General features: G+C 34.7%; 1 protein-coding gene across 1 annotated transcript in view; it reads left to right on the top strand.

Annotated features, from left to right (window-relative positions):
- The window catches only part of Diaph2 (diaphanous-related formin 2), an 805,268-nt gene that overhangs the window by 456,603 nt on the left and 328,181 nt on the right, over window positions 1–20,484 (top strand). The gene's annotated exons all lie outside the window — the stretch shown is intronic.

Below are 20,484 nucleotides of genomic sequence, written 5' to 3'. Positions count from 1 at the left end.
GCTGAAGAGCTGAGGGATAGCACCCAGGCCCAGAGTTCAGGCCCCATGACTGGACCCCCCCCCAAAAAAAGACTTTCTAATTTTTTTTGTTTTCTCTTCCTTCCTTCCTTCCTTCCTTCCTTCCTTCCTTCCTTCCTTCCTTCCTTCCTTGCTTCCTTCCTTCCTTGCTTCCTTTCTTTCCTTATTTATTTTCTACTACTGTATTAATCTTTGGTTACCCTCATCCTACTCATGCATTTCCTTATCCGGCTCACACTTTTCCATGTCAAGCTCACACTGAGACCTTTGTAGGCTTTCAATCTTTTCATTCAGCATGTTTACCAGTAATGTTTGTAGAGCATTTTGGAAACTCTCCTCTGGGTTTTTCATTGACTACTCTGTTGCCTGATAGTTATGAATCGAATTTGAAATACTGGACTTGCCATTTTTTTTGTGTTTCTGCTTGTTCTGCCAAACTGATTCTGAACTAGAACACTATTTTATGGCAAGAATCAACCAGAGCCTTGTAGTTGCACATATTGTTTGATCCAGTCAAAATGGGTACAGATACAATCTAGTTCAACAACAAACAGGCAGGAATCAAATGAACTAAGAAAAATCAAGGAAGGGGTCACCAGACCAAAAATGAATAGGTTTAGGGAGAATTATGAGGAGAAAATAAGATTGGAGGAACTTAGGGAGGGAAAGTAAGAGAGTGATTCAGAACAAGGGCAGGAATAGCAAGAAAGCAGAAGAGAGGTAAAGAAAAATTAAAAATCAAAATTTAAAATGAAACCCTTAAAAATTATATAAATATAAAAATATAATTAATGGAGTTAAAGCTGGGAATTTTTGAATTATGTAATTAATATCTGAATTAAGGATGCACACAATGAAAAATAAGCTCTGATTATTGAAGGCAGGTATATATCTGGGCATGAACAGAACGGCCATTAAGTACAGCAAAAAAAAAAAAGCCTAAAAAGACCGAAAGAGAAATGAGTATAAAGAAAATATTTTTTAAAAATAAATAACAAAAAAACCCACAAAAAAAACCTAAAATGAAAATTTAAAAAGTAGATAACAGTTAAAAAAATAGGTCAAAAATAGTTCTTCAATTTTTTTTTTGGAGGGGGTCAGGGGTGGATCTTGTCTGTCCCGTGTGTCTAAAACCAGTCTATTGGTGGTGGAGTCTCTAGTTTGCTTTTAGTGTTTTGTTGTCCTGTGGCTCGGTTGGTTTCTTGAATCAGTTTGTTTGAGCAGGCTGAAGGAAGCTCTGGCTTTCTGGGGAGGTTATGTATGTTCTCCCAGGCTAGTTTAGTGGGAGGGCTATCTACTTTGAGTATCACAAAAGAGGGAGGAGGCTGTTTCCTCTAGCTTAGTGTTGCTCTGAGGGGTGCTAGGTTGTAGCTTGGGCTGTTGCTTCTCAGCTAGTTTGTAGGTAGGGCTGTGTCCTGTCACCAATCAGTAGATTTACCCTCATTGGCTAGCTCCTGAGAGACTCTATCAGCCCAGCCTGGAGCCAATCTCAGGATTTTTGTGGAACAAGTTTCCAGTTGCTCTAGGGCTGCAGTTGATTCCCGTGCAGCAGTTGGATAGCATAGCCTCTGGCTCTGTTTATCCACTAAGAAAAGTCTGCCTTGCTCGTGCAGAGCTGCCTCTGCTTGGGAGGGGCAACCCTCCCCAGGGGTAGAGGTGAGCCCTCAAGCAGGTCAGCAGATCCTTTTGACCCATTGAATGGCCCCTATTGTCTTCTTCCTAGGCAGAGTTGTGCTAGCTGTTCTAGCCTGGGCTGTGTAAGTATCAAAGATAGAGTTTTTCTCTGGTTGTGGGGGAGGGACTACCTTCCCACCTTTGCTCCATGAGATGGAGTGAGGATTTCTTGGGCATACTCACAGCTTTCCTTTGGTTTCCTGGTCTTCCACATCCACTGTCTATGGTCGGCTGAATGAAGATTCCTGCTCCTTGTCTGTACTTGCTGGCGGTGAGTATAATCCACTTGTGCACTGCCTCTGGCACCTTTGTTCTGGGCTCTCTCGGTCAAAATGGCGTTGCTGCTGCCACCGTGAAGTGGGGATGCTCAAATCTGTGTCCTTAACTAAGCTGCCTGAGCTTTTCCTCTCTGGCCAAATTCTCTGTATTATAATAACACACTTGGTGTGTCTCTCTAGTTTTAGATTTTCCACTGGAATACTAATACTGCTCTCTATGGGAGAGCTTGCTTAGTCCCCTTCCTCTCCCGTCATCTTCCTCTGACCTTTGATGGTCTATTAATACTCCTTTTTATCTTTACAGAGTCTGTATATGTTTGTGATATAACTCTCCATCAAACCTCCCCCATGTCTTCTGTCTGAAGTGGTGTTTCAGCTGAGTTTGGTAGTCCATGCTTATAATCCTAGCACTTGGGATGCTAAATTTGCAGTTTCCTGGATTACTTTGTATCCTATAGACATGCCTAGGCTACATAGTAAACCATTAAAAATTCTTAGAAAAATTTATTTATACACTAAACTTTTTATCATGTTTATTTCTCCTACCTATACTGTCTGAAAATGTTTTGGGTATATTGTTGATTTTGTTTACTCTCATACAAGTCTGTGAAACCCTAGTGCTCACATTTTCAATGTGTTGCAAACCAAGCATATCTCGACAGTATAAGAATGAAAAACGAATTATATGCCCTCCATTTTTCAAAAATTTTCACATTTCATTTTGCCATTGTTCTAAACAAGTGCACTGAATTTTAATATTGTTCACCCTTAGCATATACATACATGTGTGAAATTGAACAGATGATATTTTAAGATTATTTTCACAACATTATCTTTATATGTATTGTCAGACCACATTAGTTGTATAGTGTCTTTTATTCTGTCTCCCCTTTCTGTCCATATGTTTCCTTGACTGTCCTTTCTTCAGATTTTTACCACTTTTGTATCTCCTTATCTAGGCAAGTGAACTTCCATTTTTAGAATTCCTCAGTGATGTTAATTTTATTTTGACAGATCCACTTTCTCAGTCTGATCTCATCAAATGCTTATAAATTTTAAAAGGACAAACAAGTCTCTGATGACCTTTAATGTCACTATCTAACTTAGGTCTTAAGGACAGCTAAGAAAGCAAAAATTTGAAGATGGGAGTTTACTGGTAAACACTTCTGTTCCACCATCTGTTCCCTGCCACCCCATAGTAGTTTTACAGTGAAATGAGATACTTGGGCAGCACTGGTTGGGCCATGGTACAATGGGGATGAGAGGAAAGTAAGGAAGTTGTGGGGGGGGGGCAGGAAAGCAGATGGTAGCTGGGAAGAGAGCCTCTCCACAGTACTGTTGGCATGGTTACAGAGAATCTACTGACAAGCTATGCCAACTTCTATTTCAAATCTTCACTTTACAGCTGGTGGCCTCATAGTTTATTCCTTTGCTGTTTTTCTATCAGTTTATTACATTGTTTGATAATTATTGAAAATATATTGTGTGTATATTTATTTTAATTAATCTACTGAAATGTGTTCACTGTCCTTGGTGTCCATATGTATAAGAATTAGTAGATGTAAACAACACTGATAATAAATAAATAAATCTTTGCTTGTACAATCTATTTATATCATAGGAACATCGTTAAAATAACATTTCAATGGATTTGTTTTTGCATGTTGTAGGAATGATAAATGCATTGCTTGTGTCATGTTTCTTGAATTTCTCGGTTCCATTAAAAAAGATAAAAGACATGACCTAATTTAACATGAAATAACTCCCTGACTAGACTTATTTTTCCCTAACAATGTACCCAGTGGAATGATACTGCCATTTCTACTGCCTAAGATGTCTATAGAGGGTATGCATAGTTGGTTGATTGGAAGTTTGTGTCAGGACAAAAAAAATACACTAGGTCAAGCTATCTATATTTTCCCATATTTCACACATTTTGCCATACAAAATACTAGTTTCATATTCAAATTAGTATGTATATATCTTATTGATTATGTTGAATTTAGGTTAAAATAATAATTTATTCATGGATATTTAAATTAAATGATCCCCATTTTCCTAAACTTTCAGAGTATAACCCAAATAAAACCATAGTTTGCACAGGTATAGAGATTTGCCTCCTGGAATTTGTAACTTATTAAGCAAAGGATTTCTTTACTAATATATCTGCTCAGAAGAAATCTTGCTATACATAAAACATAAATCATTCAACAGAGAGGTAGCTATATTGTGTCCTTTTGATTGAAAATAAAGGGGCTCATTTACCTGTTGGTCACTGGAAATGCTTATGAAAAATTTTTCCAAAATTAATGGAAATGAATTGTCTCCCTTTTTAGCAAAAATGATTGTGTTCCTTTTTTGTAAAGCTTTTTAAGACTGACTTCAGATTAGAATAAACTGATTCAAAGTCAACATTTTAAAAGCATCTCAACCACATCCAGGGTTGTTCTCTCATTCTTTGATGTTTTTTTGTTGATTTCAGTTTTGGAAAAATAAAAGGTCTGGTTTAGGGAAGAGAGGAAAAGATGTGTTCCTGGATGATTAAATGCTTCTGACCAAAGTAGATTAACCTATAAACTGAAATTAAAGTTGATTTCCATGAGAACACATATTAAATATGAATCATACCTTGGATTGCTCCTAAATTCACTTTAACAAATATGATAATATGGTATAAAATTTTAAAGTAAGGTCTTAAGGTCTCATAATCAGTCTTCATTTGCATGCTGATGATAAAGTAGAGTGCTGAAATTAATGTCATCCCTGAATTTGAAGCATATTATCTGGAGATTAGAATATGTTAGGGGCTTGCTTTTGCTTTGTCTTAAAATGCAAAAGGACCTTAGCTTGGCTCTTGTTCTTAAGTTTTCTTTAGTTCTGAGTTCAAAGTGAATTTTTCTTGTTTTTAATATTTGGCATTTTAAGAGATTCAATTTTACTGAGTAACGTAAGGGTCAAATTTTTATTCTGGTTTCTTGCTTGTCTTCTTGCTACTTAACGATATATTTCCAACTATACCAATCTTCATTTCTATGTACTAATTTTCCCCATATTTTTCCAATAAAAGTAAACTAAATAGAGTTGTATCAGCTGAGTTTTTATTTTCATTTGTGTTAGCCTCCATCCCCACTTTTAGTAGAAAATCGTAGACCATTCTATATTATGGCTCAATTTTTTTAAGACCAAACATTGTTGATTTCTCATTTATTTTTGATATATTTTCATTTTTCAATGTTAGATTTATATACATATTGGAAAAAGTCAGGTTGAAAAGATAATGCTTGATAACTTCATACCACGTGTTTCTATTTTTTGTCTTCTAATTTTTTGTCTTCTATTTTCTAGTTACTCAAACATGCAGAATGATAGATATTTAATAAATATTCACTGTGAAGTAGTTAACTTCATGTCTATACTAAATGAATGTATATGTGTCTGAGTGTTTATAACCAGTGCCTCTAAAGCTAGCAATCAACTCTTTGGAATTCAGTTATTTCATAAGTAGTGTAGTTAGAAGCATTTCAGAAGTGACAACTGAAGAAATAGCAGTCATATTGTTTTGTTTTAGTTTTGGTTCATATGATTCACCCAGCTCAAAACAAAGAACAGTATTATTCACTAATTTTTCCTTTTGCATGAAAATTAAACAAAAATTGTAAAGATAGGTTTTAATATACAGTGTATTATTAGGTACTTATAAAATGCAGAATGTACTAACCAGCTTACACCTACTCAATTATAAACACATGCTGGTATTTCATTTGTTGAGGTATATTATATTGTGTTTCTCATTTCTTCCAGAAAATATTAATTTTCATCACTTGAAGCTATTTAATTAGATAATGATGACTGATATCAATTTTGCTAATTACCACAGAGTTTATTCTGTCAAATTATGATATGGTCTTTCTTTAACTATTGTCAAGTCACTTAATATCTGCTTCATCTTTTCACTCACTAATAAACTAAGAGAAATATTGAGATCATTAGATATCCAACTGTAATTTAGTACTGTCAAGATTTAGGAGAGGATAATGGTCATTAGGAGCCAAACGGTTTCATTTATGGACTGAGAACAATGAGTTCCATCAATAAACCACTTTCTGCTTCTAATGATTCTTCTTCTCTCTATGCAAATCTAACAACAACCTCATTTCCTTTTTCCGTTCTTGGGAGGAGAAGTATTAAAACAGAAATATTTTGCATATATGTTGCTTTCAATTCCTTGAATCATGGTATATATTAATTAATGAATAACTTATATCTAGATATATTGATAAATTCTTTAAAGGAGGTATCCTCTCTTTTCATCATATTTTTAGTGGAAGAATACATTTTTCTATGATTAGTGGAGTTATCAGTGCCATCTTAATACTTACACAGCTGATTCCTTTTACAAAGTTATCTCTTCTAAAGTTCCTAAGTCCAAATATCTGAAAGACCTAAAAATTGATAATGATATTTCAGTAAAAAGTCTCAGTAAGAAGAATGGTATTTGTCATTAGGCGTTATGTTGTAGTTTCTCCTTCATCAGAGACATTCACCAATTCTACCTCCTTGTAACCAAGTTTATTGAGAAATCAGTACTTTCATTTTATCAATTACAAGACTTAGTCTAAGGACTATGGTTCCTTGGTTGCCAGCCACCATAGGCTATCCTGAAGTACATCTAACATTTCCTCGCTTGTCATTTGAGATCTTGGCATACTACAAATCCATTGTATTTCATAATGCTGTTATTACATAAGTGAAATGTTATGTAAACTATGAGAAAATGTGTATAAAAGAAAGACATTCCATTTTCACCAAGACTTTTTCAACTGCTTTTAAAATGTTTCATCAGAGCATTTAAAATTTGCTTTTATGTGATGTATTGGAAAGAAAAGTGATGTTAGATATCAATATAAAAATCGTCAGTCATCAGATTCCTTCATGAACATTCCATGATCTGGAAACTTAGATCTAGAAAACAATCTACAAATTACATTAGACAATGTATCTTGTATATGGATTGCATTCAATAAGACTATGAGAACAACCAAAGAAACCTCACTCATGGAGAATCACCTTCACAATGTATAAAATCCATTGCATATGAGTATTGTTTATACTTTTTTCCTTAATATTTAACTTGTATATTATGTTAAATATGTTTCATGGCCTGTTACTGGTGGTTCATGGGTATACTAGCTAATCATGAGGCTGACATTTGAGGATCATGGTTCAAAGTTGGCTAACCAATTTAAACACTAGTTTTGGTTTCATTATATATATTTAATGTTTTATGGACATCACCTTTATCTAACCTATTTGATTTATTTACCTTGTCTTATTTTCTGTTTAATATGTTGAAAACTTTATTGCTGTTCAAAGACATTAAAATATTAACTTTATAATCTACAGCCTATCAATTTCTTCTGTTTTACTGTATAACTGCATGTTTAAATACATACATATATACAGTGAGGATGGCCCCTCATAGATTCCTAGCCAACATTTTAAATCTTGAAGATTTGTTATTTTGCCCCCAAAGGCAACCTAACTCAAAGAAATGGTTGTCATTTTACTCACCTAATTTTATTAAATTGAAATAAATGAATGAGCAGAGGCTTTCAGTGGTACTAAGCATAGTAGGTCCTATGGGAAAAATGTGATAAATGTTTTAGAGGAACATTGCATTTTTACTGAAGAGATAGGATTTACAGATAAGTATTTAACAAAATAGTACACACTCAAATATTTCTGCAGCAGAGGAGATATAAATTTTCTATGAACTAATAAAAAGAGTAGGTAAAAAAGTCATTATATTACCAACTCTCCAATGTTTACTCATGTCTGAATGAATGGAAGAATAGCTTAAGAACATTTACAGTTTCATAGGTTTTATTAACGGAATGTCTATTGCCTAAAAGTTGGAGACTAACTGGTAAAATTTAAGACTACAAAATAAATATTATATTAAAATTCCATAAATTAAAAATTACAGGACTTGTTTCTGAAAGATCAATTATTAATCAATCTATCTATCTATCTATCTATCTATCTATCTATCTATCTATCTATCTATCTATCTGTCTGTCTGTCTGTCTGTCTGTCTGTCTGTCTGTCTGTCTGTCTGTCTATCTATCTATCTATCTATCTATCTATCTATCTAGCATATTAATGACAGGTGCCTAGTGGCCCATGCCTATAACTCTAGCTAGGAACTCTGAGATCTCGAGGTTCATAATTTAAAGCCAATCTGGGCAGAAATATTTATGAGATTCCATCTCCAAAAACATTGTCAAAAACTTGGCTGGTGTATGATCAAACAAACTGAGTGAGAACATGAAGCATCAAGTTCAAGCCCAGCTACTAGCTAAATAAATTTTTATTGTTATTTTAAAGGTGATATACACTGTGTCTGTTACTGAGTACATTTCTTTTTTCACATTTATTCATTTTTTTGCCATATAACAAAGCAGTTTATGAATATCATGCATCACAATCAATGTCACCTTTTATGACATTCTTACCCATACCTCCCCTACCCACTCCTTCCTTCCCTCACTATTCTTAATTTTGTAGGATATACACTGAATTGTTGACTGCATTCTCTTCCTCTTCTCTTTGTTCATCTACCCCTTTCCCTTTGATCCTACCACACAAACCCCTTTCTTGTACCTACTTTCTGGTGTTTAATTCACCTTTTGGAAATCAAGGTCTTAAACTTGCTGTTCAAGGGGGAGGGAAGAGATAGTGGGAGAACAACAAAGGAAGAGCTAACAATGCTCTAGAAGAAATATACTCATTGTCTTACTCATGTTAATCCCTCTGTACAGCGTCTTTACAATAAAATAAAAATGGAAATGTAAGAAAAAAATCCACAAAAATCTCGCTGTTCAATATAAATGTTCTTCATTTACATGCTGATGGGCATCAAGATTGAGTCTTAACTTGTACTTTGTGAATTAAATAAAAATAAATACAGATGTTCAGTATTTTTAAAATTTTATTTGAGTAATTTCCAATAGATACAGAGCAAGTAATCCAGTAACAGTTTTACTGTTAGATTTTTTTTTTGGTTGGTCATTGGGCTTAAACTCTGGGCCTGGGTACTATCCTTCAGTTCTCCAGCTCAAGGGGAGCACACTACCACTTGAGCCACAACGCCACTTCTGGTTTTCTGTTTTTGTTTTTGTTTTTTAATTGTGAAAATACTGTACAGAGGGGTTACAAGTACATGGGCAAGGTAATGAGTACATTTCTTATTAAGCATTGTAGCCCCCTCCTTTGTTTCCCCTTCCCATCCCTTCCCATCTCTCCCTCCCCATGCTCCCCCCCTCCCCCGCAAGGCCAGGCCAAAGTTGTAAAGTTCATTTTTCAATATTACAACTTGTACATCTCATTGTTGCAATGGGTCTGTTGGTTTTTATTGGAGATAAGAATCTCATGGACTTTTTCTGCCTGGGTTGCCTTTGAATCATGATCCTCAGATCTCAGCCTCTTAAGTAGTGAGGTTTACAGGCATGAGCCACTGGTAACGGACTTTGTTTTGTTTTGTTTTGTTTTTGAGAAACCTGCATTATTACAACTAAAGTGACATCACTCATTTTCATTCCCACAACAGTATATCAGGTTTTTTCCCATGTGAATTCTCAATAGAACTTGTTGTTTTCATAGCCATTCTTCCAGAGGTCAAATGGAATTTCAGTGCCAGTTTAAAGTACATTGCCTTTATGTTTAAGAATGTTTAATCTTTCCTTATGTTATTGTCCCTTTGTATTTTCTCTGAAAAATGGTTTTCCATTTACTAATAAAATTATTTGCTTTTTCAATGCTAAATTTTTCTCTTTGTATGTTCTAGTTTCTAAATTATTATTATATTTTTAACTGTCAAAGACTTTCTCCCATTTTGTAGGGTCTTTTATAGGCAGAAGCTCTTGTATACATATGATCACTTAAATATTATGACCACATTAAATATTAGATATTCTGACCACAAGCTTATAATACACAACTCACTATTGAAAATATCCATGTTTGTATTCTTGATATTGTAACATTAATGTGGCATGGATGGTTTCCTTGTCATGTCTATTTGGATTTGTAGATGCTTTCTTTACATGGGTGTCTATATCGTTAGCAGATTTTGAGAAGATTTCTTGGTATAACATCAATGAGTATAATTTCTGTTTTTACCTTATATCTCAGGGCCTTTTACTACCCTCAACAAGTCATACACTTGTATCCCAGAGCTCTTGGAAGTTGTTGCCATGATTGTTTATACTTTATTTCTGTCTGAGTAAAGTACTTGCTCAACTTCAGCTTCACATTCTTTTTTAAAAATACATTTTTATAGTTTTATTTTGTTTTATTTATTATGGCAATGTACAGAAGGTTTACAGTTACATAAGTCAAGTAATGAGTGCATTTCATTTTGAACCATGTCACCCCTTCTCTCCTTCTTTCTCAGTTTTTTTATCCAGCCCCACACACCAGTTGTATTGTTCATTTTCTACATAGTGTCCAATGAATACAACTGCTGTGCTGTCTTTATTCACCCTTTGTCCCATCTTTTTTATGCTCCCCCTTGCTGTCCCAAAGATAGTTAAACTATCAAGCAGAACAAAAAGAAAAGACAACCAAAACAGCAACAACAACAAAAATCTCTTATTTGGTATTTCAAGATATTTCTATTAGCTCAATTGTTTTTCTATAAAATAAAACATACATGTAAAAATATTATCAAATCTCAAAGTTTACAATTCTCATTTCATTTTTCTTAAATTAGGATTTACTTCCTTCTTGGCTTAATTAGCAAATTCACTTTTTCTATATCCTTTGTTCTATAATTTTACTAATTAATTTTACGGTCCCATATTGTCATATTAAATGGCTACTTTTGACAATGTTTATTTTAATAAATTTAAATTTTATTGTAAAGGTCATATACAGAGGGAGGGGTTGCTGATGTATAATTCAAGTAATGAGTACCTCTTTTTTTGAACAACATAACCCCCTTCCGATTATCACCCCCACACAACCCAAGTTGTAAAGTTCACTTCCAACACAGTGTCTCATGAGTATCACTGTTGAATTGATTCACCCTTTGTCTCATCATTTCTGTGATTGAAGTTATACTTTTAAGGGAAAAATATTGAAAGATTTTAATACCATATTAATTCTGTTGAGCCATACTCCAGTGCCTCACACCCTTGCTACTTTGGAGGCTGAGATACAAAGATTTAAAGTACCTAATCAAAATATCACACAAAGAATTGAGAGGATGATGATGTACAAGAAATATATGTCAGAAGTCTTGGGAGACAATAAAGTGAATAAAGTAGGTCTTATATTCAGAAATAATAATTGAACAGTCTGTAATATGATAAAATAAATATAGTTATCTGTAGAATAGCATGAGAAAAGAACAGGATTTTGTCACATAAAAAATGAAGAAGAGGGCTGGGAAGGGGGCTTAGGGGTAGAGTGCTTGCCTTGCAACATGAGGCCCGTGTTCGATTCCTCAGTACCACATAAGCAGAAAAGGCTGGAAATGGCACTGTGGCTCGAGTGGTAGAGTGGTAGCCTTGAGTTGAACAGCTGAAGGATTGCACCCAGGCCCAGAGTTCAGACCCCACGACTGACCAAAAACAAGCCAAAAAAAAAAAAAAAGGAAGAAGAATGTAAGATAAAGAAAAAACAACAATTACACAATTCAACCAACATATTACAGTTAGTCTACAGAAATAGATATTTAGATTAATATCACAAATTTTGTATCAATGAAAGCCAGAAAACAGTGAAAATATCCTGTAAGTCAGGGATTGAAGGAGGTTCTAAAATTTAAAATAGGACTTCCAGAAACAGGGCAAGAGAAGACTATTTTCAGGAAAACTAACAAAAGATTATATCATTAACAAATCTTCACACTTGCCAGGATATAATGGATGGGTGTGATTTCAAAGCCTTTGGAAAGTTACTGCAGGGACTTTGGCTAATTGCCCAAAACAATACTAAGAGAAAAAAAGGTAAAGCTATAGATAATGCATGTGTTTCCTTAAAGTCTTTACTGAGCATCTACTGCATACTGGCAATGGTTCTAAGTGAATACCATTCTAAATAAGGAAATTACATTCTGGTTCAGGAAGATAAAATAAATAATATCCATAATAGATATATAGCTTAGAACCTGACAATGATTACTTTTGCCATTAGTGTTCTAAGTCCAAGGTGATGGAAGAATGCATTACAGTCTTGTCAAGTAAAGACATTAATATAGAATTGTCATAAAGGATGTATCAACATTGAATATTTCTGGCAATCTTTGCTGGGGGATGAATACTTTGTCATCCATTTAAATAAAATCTCCTTGGAAAGACACATCAGAATAATCTGATATCCACTTAATAAACATTGGACTTAACTTATTTTCATTTGAAAGGAGGAGAGGAATTTTTGTTTGAGCTAAGGTGTCAAACTTTAGATCTTCCTGTCTCAGCCTTGGATTGCTAGGATTGCAGGTGTGTACCAAGTAAATGGGACTTGAATAGAAAGATTCTTCTTTGATGAAGTTCATTCTTTTGATGATGAGAACAAATTATTCTGACAAGCCTATATCCAAGGCTGCTTTTTAGAAGCTTCACCTTGCTTTTGTACTCCCAATCCTGGCCTTGAGCTAAGACTGTTGGTAAGAGGACGAGATTTCAGTTTGTTTTTTAGCTTGCAATTTGAAAATTCACATAGCATTTGCTTCAGGCAAAATAATAGTTGCAGAAGAGACAGCAGGTGATGGGAGTGTCATTGTTCCCAAGCAATCTTCCACTGCTTTTGGGCTATAGACTTTTAAAATTACATACCATTATTTAAATGGTAATGCTTTACCTCCTCTTAAGTATACCTACCCCAGCTATCCTTTAGCCTTACCTTCCAGTAATTATTGGTTTTGTTTCTTTTCATTTTATGAGATGTTCTTTTCTTTATTAAAAAATGCTTTCAGACTCAGGTTTTCAGGCTGAGAACATCAGCAAATGTTTGAATGCAAACACTGAAATGTACTTCGTTTGTTGTCATTAAACCATATAATGCAGTCTTCCTATTTATTTTTTACTGAAGTTTCTCTTCTTTTGACATTATTCTAGACCTTATTAGGAATCCAACTAGCAAAAGGACACATGATGATGATACTGTTGTACACCTATTGGGGACACATGTTTTAATCTTTTATTAAGTTAAAATGGTAGTTAATACTGGCATAGTATTACATACCTGTAACATCAGCTCTTGGGAGGCTGAGGTAGGAAGATTTTAAGTTCCAGACTAGCCTGGGCTACCTAGCAGGACTTTGTCTGAAGTCAAAGTTCATTATATTCTTGCATAGAAATGACACAATGAAACCTTTCACCTTGTGCAATTAATATATACTAATAAAAATAAATTTTAAAATGATTGTTAGTTAATTAAGGTGCATATTCTGTCAAGATAAGTTATGAAACACATTTTCCTCCTAAAGATGAGTCATTTTCCATTTTTTCCCCTTCATTATAGAAATTCTTATTTGGGTGCCACTTGCCATTTATCTGGTTAAAAAGCCAAAGAAGCCCATTGTACTGATCCTTGGCTATTGTTGTATTAAGACATTTGCTTCCTTTCCATGTAGAACATTCATATAAAGTGACACTATTAGCTTATGAATGTATTTGAAAAAGAATACAACATGCCTATTTTTCAGGGTGCTTATAATATTCCTTTTCCTTTCTACACATGCTCTCTAGATAAGCCACCTTAATGGTGTGCTGCTGAGCTGATAGTAATTCTTCAACTAAATATATTAAGTTAAGGAAAATTATAGAGTGCTCATAATCATGTTTGGGCTTATCCACATATAGACTTGAAAGTCTAAATTTTAACTTTGCCTTTCTGAGAGCAAAAATGTAAGAAGTGCTCTTTTTACAGTCAATTGTTAAAATTAATAGAAATATTTAATTCAGAGGGAATGATACACAAGTTCCTGGAAAAGCTTTTATATATACATAAAATTGCTCATTTTAAATACAGTCTAGAGAATCTCTCTAGATTCTAGTAATCTCACAGGATTACTGTGGGTTGTTTTCCCCTTAAATGTATATTTGTTCTCTATACATTTTAATTGAATAGTCCTTCAATTCAAAAAATCTCACTTAAAATCTTTCTCTTCTACTCTTAAAATCACAAATTAAAGTCTATCACTGAAAATGTTTTCAATGAAAATCAGGCCATACTGATATATTTCCTTGAAGCCAAGAAAGAAAGAAAAATATGTATATTTTTCAACTGAAGTAATTAGATAAATAAGATTTGTGGGGAAAGTTTCTCCTACATAAAACTCAAGGGAGTACACAGAGCTTAAAAGGTTATTTATGGAGTACATGAAAGAGAGCTATAATAAAGAATCCAATAGCTATAATTTAATTTTTAGTGTTATAATTCAGATTCAGTAATTCAATAGCAGATATAAAAAATGAAATGAGAAAAAAATTAAGTGCCACCACATTGATTAATCAGTCATTGGAAATGCCTGTACTGGGAATTTACTTAGATAGAAAATGTTTGCACCATCATTAAAAACTTGCTAATTTATATTAGTGAACTAATATAATGACATGCCCAAAAATATAACCTGAAGCTGAGGCTGTGCAGAAGACAAGCATTTCTAACCCACTGTGGTGCTTAAATATTCTTGCACTTCCAGGTACTTTTATTTTTCTTCCACCTCCTGTAAAAATGTTCATCTCTGCCCTCCCTGCCCTAGTCCTCCCTGTCTCTCTCCCACCTCACACAAACCCAGCCCCAACCCCCCCCCATACACAATTAAATTAAGGTAGGCTAAGAGAAAGTTAAACAGTTAAATAATCATAACAATATTTGACTTCCACCTGTTAAGATTAAAGCAAATGTATTCAGAGGACACAACTAGGCAGGTAATAAACACATGTTAATTTATTTCGTGTACTATTTTTGCCTCCTATCTTTAGACAAATCTAGGAAGCCAAAATAACTTTGTCTCCAGGAAAATAAGAAGTATTATGCAGGCTTTAGTTTCCAGAAATACTTTTAAATTTGAATCTTTCCTTTACTTTCTAACAATTTGTCTGTTCATCAGTATAATTGTCACGAATCTCCAGACCTAAAATTCCATGTGCCTTGAAAAATCAAGAAACAGAAAGTGAAATACTATTGGTAAGAAAGAATATTGATACTAAATTCAATCAAGCTATGCCTGGAAGCAAATAGGAAGGTAGAGAATGTCTGCATTTGTTTTTCTTAGATTATATCTATATTGTTTAATTCTTGGTGGCACATGTACAGTTGAATTTTTATTTGGGGAGGAAGGATATCAATGGTTGGAATATTTATACATGATTTTTATATACTAAGTATAATAATTCATACTTTGTTAAATTATTTAACTTGTATGCCTTTTAAGGAAGGTATCTGCCTTCCTTTTGTGAATTAGGAAATGAAGGTCCACAGACTCAATCACTGGCTTAATAAACCTCAAGTCATTATTGCCTTAACTAAGACTAGATTCTCTGTGTTCTTGCCTCCTATGGCCATTCTTGAGGCTACACTCTATTCACAAACTACATATATAAGTAGGCTGCCATTGTATCAATGAGTGGCAAATATTACTGATTTGATTTCAGGATGGTGACAATGTAGGCTTTATAAGCATTGCTTTACATTTATAATGCCTTTGGTTGAGAACAGTGTGAACCTTATGGAATTATAATGAAAATTAGAGGAGTTAATATGTAAAACGACTTTGAAGAATATCTATTTTATAGGACTTAGTTAATGTTAGTTATTACTTATGTATTTAGGAAATGACTTTAATAACAGAATTCTTGAAGAAATTGATTATAGCCTGAGTAGATTAAGAAGATACAATTGATGCTTTTCCTGTCAATAGAGAGCAGACTTGATTATTTTTGCACCAAGGCATAATGAAAAGTAAGAGATAGGAGTTCAAGTGTGCTGTTGCATTAGTAATGCTGTTGGCTCACACCTGTAATCCTAGCAGGCTGGGATGTGAGGATCAGGTTTGAAGACAGCCAGTTCAAGAAAAAAAGTCTGTGAGGTTCTTAATTTTTTTAATTTTTATTTATTTTTTTATTGTGAAAATACTGTACAGAGGGGTTACAATTAGATGGGCAAGATAATGAGTACATTTCTTATCAAGCATTGTAGCCTCCTCCTTTGTTTCCCCTTCCCATCCCTTCCCAGCCTCCCCCCCCACCCCCTCAGAGGTTCTTAATTTTAATTTTAATGCTGAAAGCAGAGCTGTGGTAAAGTACAAACCTTGAGTGATAAACTGATGCAACATTGTCCAGGCCCTGAGTTCAATCCCTAGGATTAGCGTGGGTGGACATACACACACACACACACACACACACACACACAGTTCAATCAGCTTATTATAAGTACATATAAAGCTTTCTAATGGCCAGGAGCTGGTGACTCATGCCTATAATCCTAGCTACTCAGGAGTCTGAGATCTGAGGATCATGGTTCAAAGCCAGCCCAGGCAGGAAACTCCGTGAGACTCTTTTTTTTTGGCCTTTAAAATTTTTTTTTATTGTGGGGCTGGGAAGGTGGCTCAGTGGTAGAGCGCTTGCCTTGCATGCATGAGGCCCTGGGTTTGATTCCTCAGCACCACATAAGCAAAAAGAAAAAGGCCAGAAGTGGCACTGTGGCTCAAGTGGTGGAGCACTAGCCTTGAGCTGAAGAGCTGAGGGACAATGCCCAGGCCCAGAGTTCAGGCCCCACGACCGGGCCCCCTAAAAAAAATTTTATTGTAAAGATACTGTACAGAGAGGTTACAGTTACATGAGTAAGGTAATGAGTACATTTCCTATTGTGCATTGTTACCCCCTCCTTTGTTTTCCCCTACCATCTCTTCTCTCCCCACTCCCCAACTCCTCCCTCCCCACCAAGTGGTAAAGTTAGTTTTCAACATAGTGTCTTGTACATCTCATGGTTACAATGGGTCAACCTCTTATCTCCAATAAACCACTAGAAAACTGGAAGTGGTGGTGTGGCTCAAGCGGTAGAGTGCTCGCCTTGAGCTGAAGAGCACAGGGACAGTTGCTCTAGCCCAGAGTTCAAGCCCCATGACTGACCAAAAAAAAAAAAAACTTAATAATGATGATATCATCTGTACACGTTTTCTTATCTGGAGTTATTGGGCACCCCTTGTGTGCCATCACCCCTTCCCAAACCCAAGTCGAGACCAGTACAGTGGGTTAATGTCCACTGAAACAATTTCACCAGGGAGGAAACAGGAAATATGAAGAAGCCAGCAGGCAAATGAACAGCTAATCAACCCTCTAATCAGCACTTCCAAAGACATTTGTTTTATCTGATGATCAGTACTGACTATATAAGTTGGGGAGCTCAGAGGAAAATAAAAATGTGGAACTCAACTGCAGGAATCGTGGTGAGTTTCAAAACACAGTGACAACATCATTTTAAGCAAAGCTCATTGACCTTGTAAATGTGGGCCCTGTATGATTGCCTAGGTCTTATATTCATGAATGAGCCCTATGGGAGACAATCAGAGACATCCAGCAACCAATTGAATTTTGTAAAACTGCTGCCAGTTCTACAACTGATCCTTTTTATTGTTTTTGTTTTTCTTTTGCCCTCATGTTTGTTCTCCCAGGATTATGCGCTCTCTTCTTGTAAGCCTTAACAAGCACACTCTTATCTAATGTGCTGTTATGGAAACTTAAGTCTATGATTTCAATGACACCATGTAACCTGAGTTTTTATTTCTTATGAAAAAAACATAAGTATTTTATACAAGGGCATTATTTGTTTGATGCTGTTATAATAAATTTGCATGTAAGGTAGAACTCCTAGATTATTATATCTCTAATGTTTATCTTTGGAAGTCAAGAATATTAAGAGCTTTTTGGAGCCAGGGTATTGATGGTTCACATCTGTAATCCTAAGTACACAGAAGACAGAAAAAATCATTGAGAGACTAAAAAAAAAATCTTTTCTTCTGTTTCGTTTTCCTTTCTCATTTGTATCTAACCTCTACCTATCCTTTTACTTGCAATAACATGGACAGAATTTAAATGTGTACCAAGATTTCTTAAAAAGTACATATTCATGCAGTAAATATTCTCATCTATTCTGCATAAAGCACAACAATAAGTATTGATGGACATTCTTATGATTACATTGACATTGATCCTTACCATTCTTCATATACCATAAAAATAATAGCAGAATATTCAACTGAGAAAAAAAAGTCATAGCAAACAAATGGTTTTAAATCAAGCTATAGTAAATAGGGAACTTCTGATATAAAGACCCAAGATCCAAGGCAACCTTTCTCTTTTTACATTTAAGAATGTAAGTATTCTTCATGGATAAAACAGTACGATCTAATGCCAACACAATGAAGAGGAAAACTCAGCAAGCCTGTTTTTTTCAGACTTAACTTGTCTTCTCTGTTTAATAATTTAGCTGTTTCTGTATTGAACAATTAAAAGATGCAAGTTATTATCATCTCCTAAGTGAAAGTTGAAGTAATTATCTCATTTTTATTAGTTGCTCTTAAGTAGAAATATTACTATTGTGGCCTAAGTGTGGTCTAGGTATACATTTTTTTGTTTGTTTGTTTGTTTTTGGGTGCGGTCTTGAGGCCTGAATTCTGGGCCTTGGTGCTGTCCCTCAGCTCTTCAGCTCAAGGCTAGCGCTCGACCACTTGATCCACAGTGCCACTTCCGGTTTTTTCTTTTTGCTTATGTGGTGCTGAGGAATCGAACCCAGAGCCTCATGCATGCATGCACTCTACCACTGAGCCACCTTCCCAGCCCCATGTATACATTTTTAATGCAGAAAGTTACCATGAAATTATTACTGCTATCCAGTAAAAAAGGGCATCTTACATTCTATGCATTTTAGGTTCATTGGTTGAGACCCCTGTAACACAAGATTCATTAACAAAACAAATTTATTTGAATTTTCTGTGACATGAGAACTTTCAGAAGGAAATGCAAGACCTAAAGAAAAATTAAAATTGACTGATTTTTGTATTAGTTTTGCTAAAGAATATGAAGTCCTGAGAAGATGTAGCAAGGAGAAGAAAATATAAGCTAGATGTAAAAAACTAAGGGGGAATTTAGCAGGCCCTAATTGTTTAGATTCTTCTCCCTATTTCTTTATCTTCATAGATTAGGATGGTTCACTTAGGGATTAATATGGACACCTCTTTCCACAGGCACCTGTGGCTCATACCTGTGCCTCACGCCTGTAATCCTAGTTATTCAGGACTGTGAGATCTGGGTATCAAGATTTGAAATGAGCCCAGGCAAGAATGTTCATTTGATTCTTATCTCCATTTAACCATTAACAAAGTTAAAAGTGGAGCTATGGGTCAAGTGGTAGAATGCTAGCCTCCACAGCAATGAAACTTAGAAATCACACTCAGGCCCTGAGTTCAAGTGCCACAACTGGCCAATTAAAAACAAACAAAATGTAAAAGGACACTTGTCAATCAAGTCTGCTTCAGTGGACCTTCACTAAATACCTCCCATACTTGTTGATTCTTAGATTCCCTCAACATAAACTATGCCAAGGAACTATACCTTGGAATTCTATATTTTGGCTCCCCGTCCTTACATACCAAAGGACACAACTAGCTGACCAATTTCAGATCTTTAACTTTCCAGCCAAACAAGTATAGAAGGAGAATAATTAGCAAGTCTATACATGAAGAAACTGTTTTTTTTTTTAAGTCAGAATTATTTTGTTCATAGCAAACCCATCCTTTCAATAAAGCAAGCCATGATTCCTGGACCATTAGTAAATTTTTAGCAAGATAAAACTGTCTTAGTCTAATCCAATAAAGAGTAATTTCTAAACTTGTCAGATCTAAACAAATGGAACTAAATTGAACAAATCTATTTGAACTGACATTAATAAGGGGAAAAATTAGTCTTTAATGTTGTTATTTGATTTTCAATCATGAACTTCTATGTAAATTTAAGGTGATTTCTCCTTGTTGAGTTATAAAGGTATGCCTGTCAGTGATGAATTTGTATCAGAGTAGTAGGGCTAAAATTTGTCAGGTTGATTTTTGTCATCCTCTTTAATTTTTCATTGTAATACTCATATATGTATAGGAGAGACAAAAATTGCTTTTAAAAATATTGTAATGTTTTTCTATTTGTGTTTCATTGTGTTTAATTAAAGAACAGTGTTTGAGGGGTGTGGTTAAAAAGCTTATTTACTAGCAATCTATCAACTTGTGTCTTCAATTAAAACCTGCCCCATGCTAATGATATTGATAGATATATCTTTGGACACAAGTGGCAGTCATGCAATAATAGAGTATCTATAAAATGGTTATGTCTATTTAAAGTACCTCTTTGAAAAAGAAGACATTGTGAGAGATCTAAAGTATGCATGTATTTAAGAGCAGCTTGAATACAACACTAAAAATTATTAGCTGTCACTGAGAGAAAAAGAACAGTGC

This window comes from Dipodomys ordii, unplaced genomic scaffold, assembly GCF_000151885.1.
Source record: "Dipodomys ordii isolate 6190 unplaced genomic scaffold, Dord_2.0 Scaffold178, whole genome shotgun sequence".
Taxonomy (NCBI): domain Eukaryota; kingdom Metazoa; phylum Chordata; class Mammalia; order Rodentia; family Heteromyidae; genus Dipodomys; species Dipodomys ordii.
This window is presented reverse-complemented; position numbering and strand designations above follow the sequence as displayed.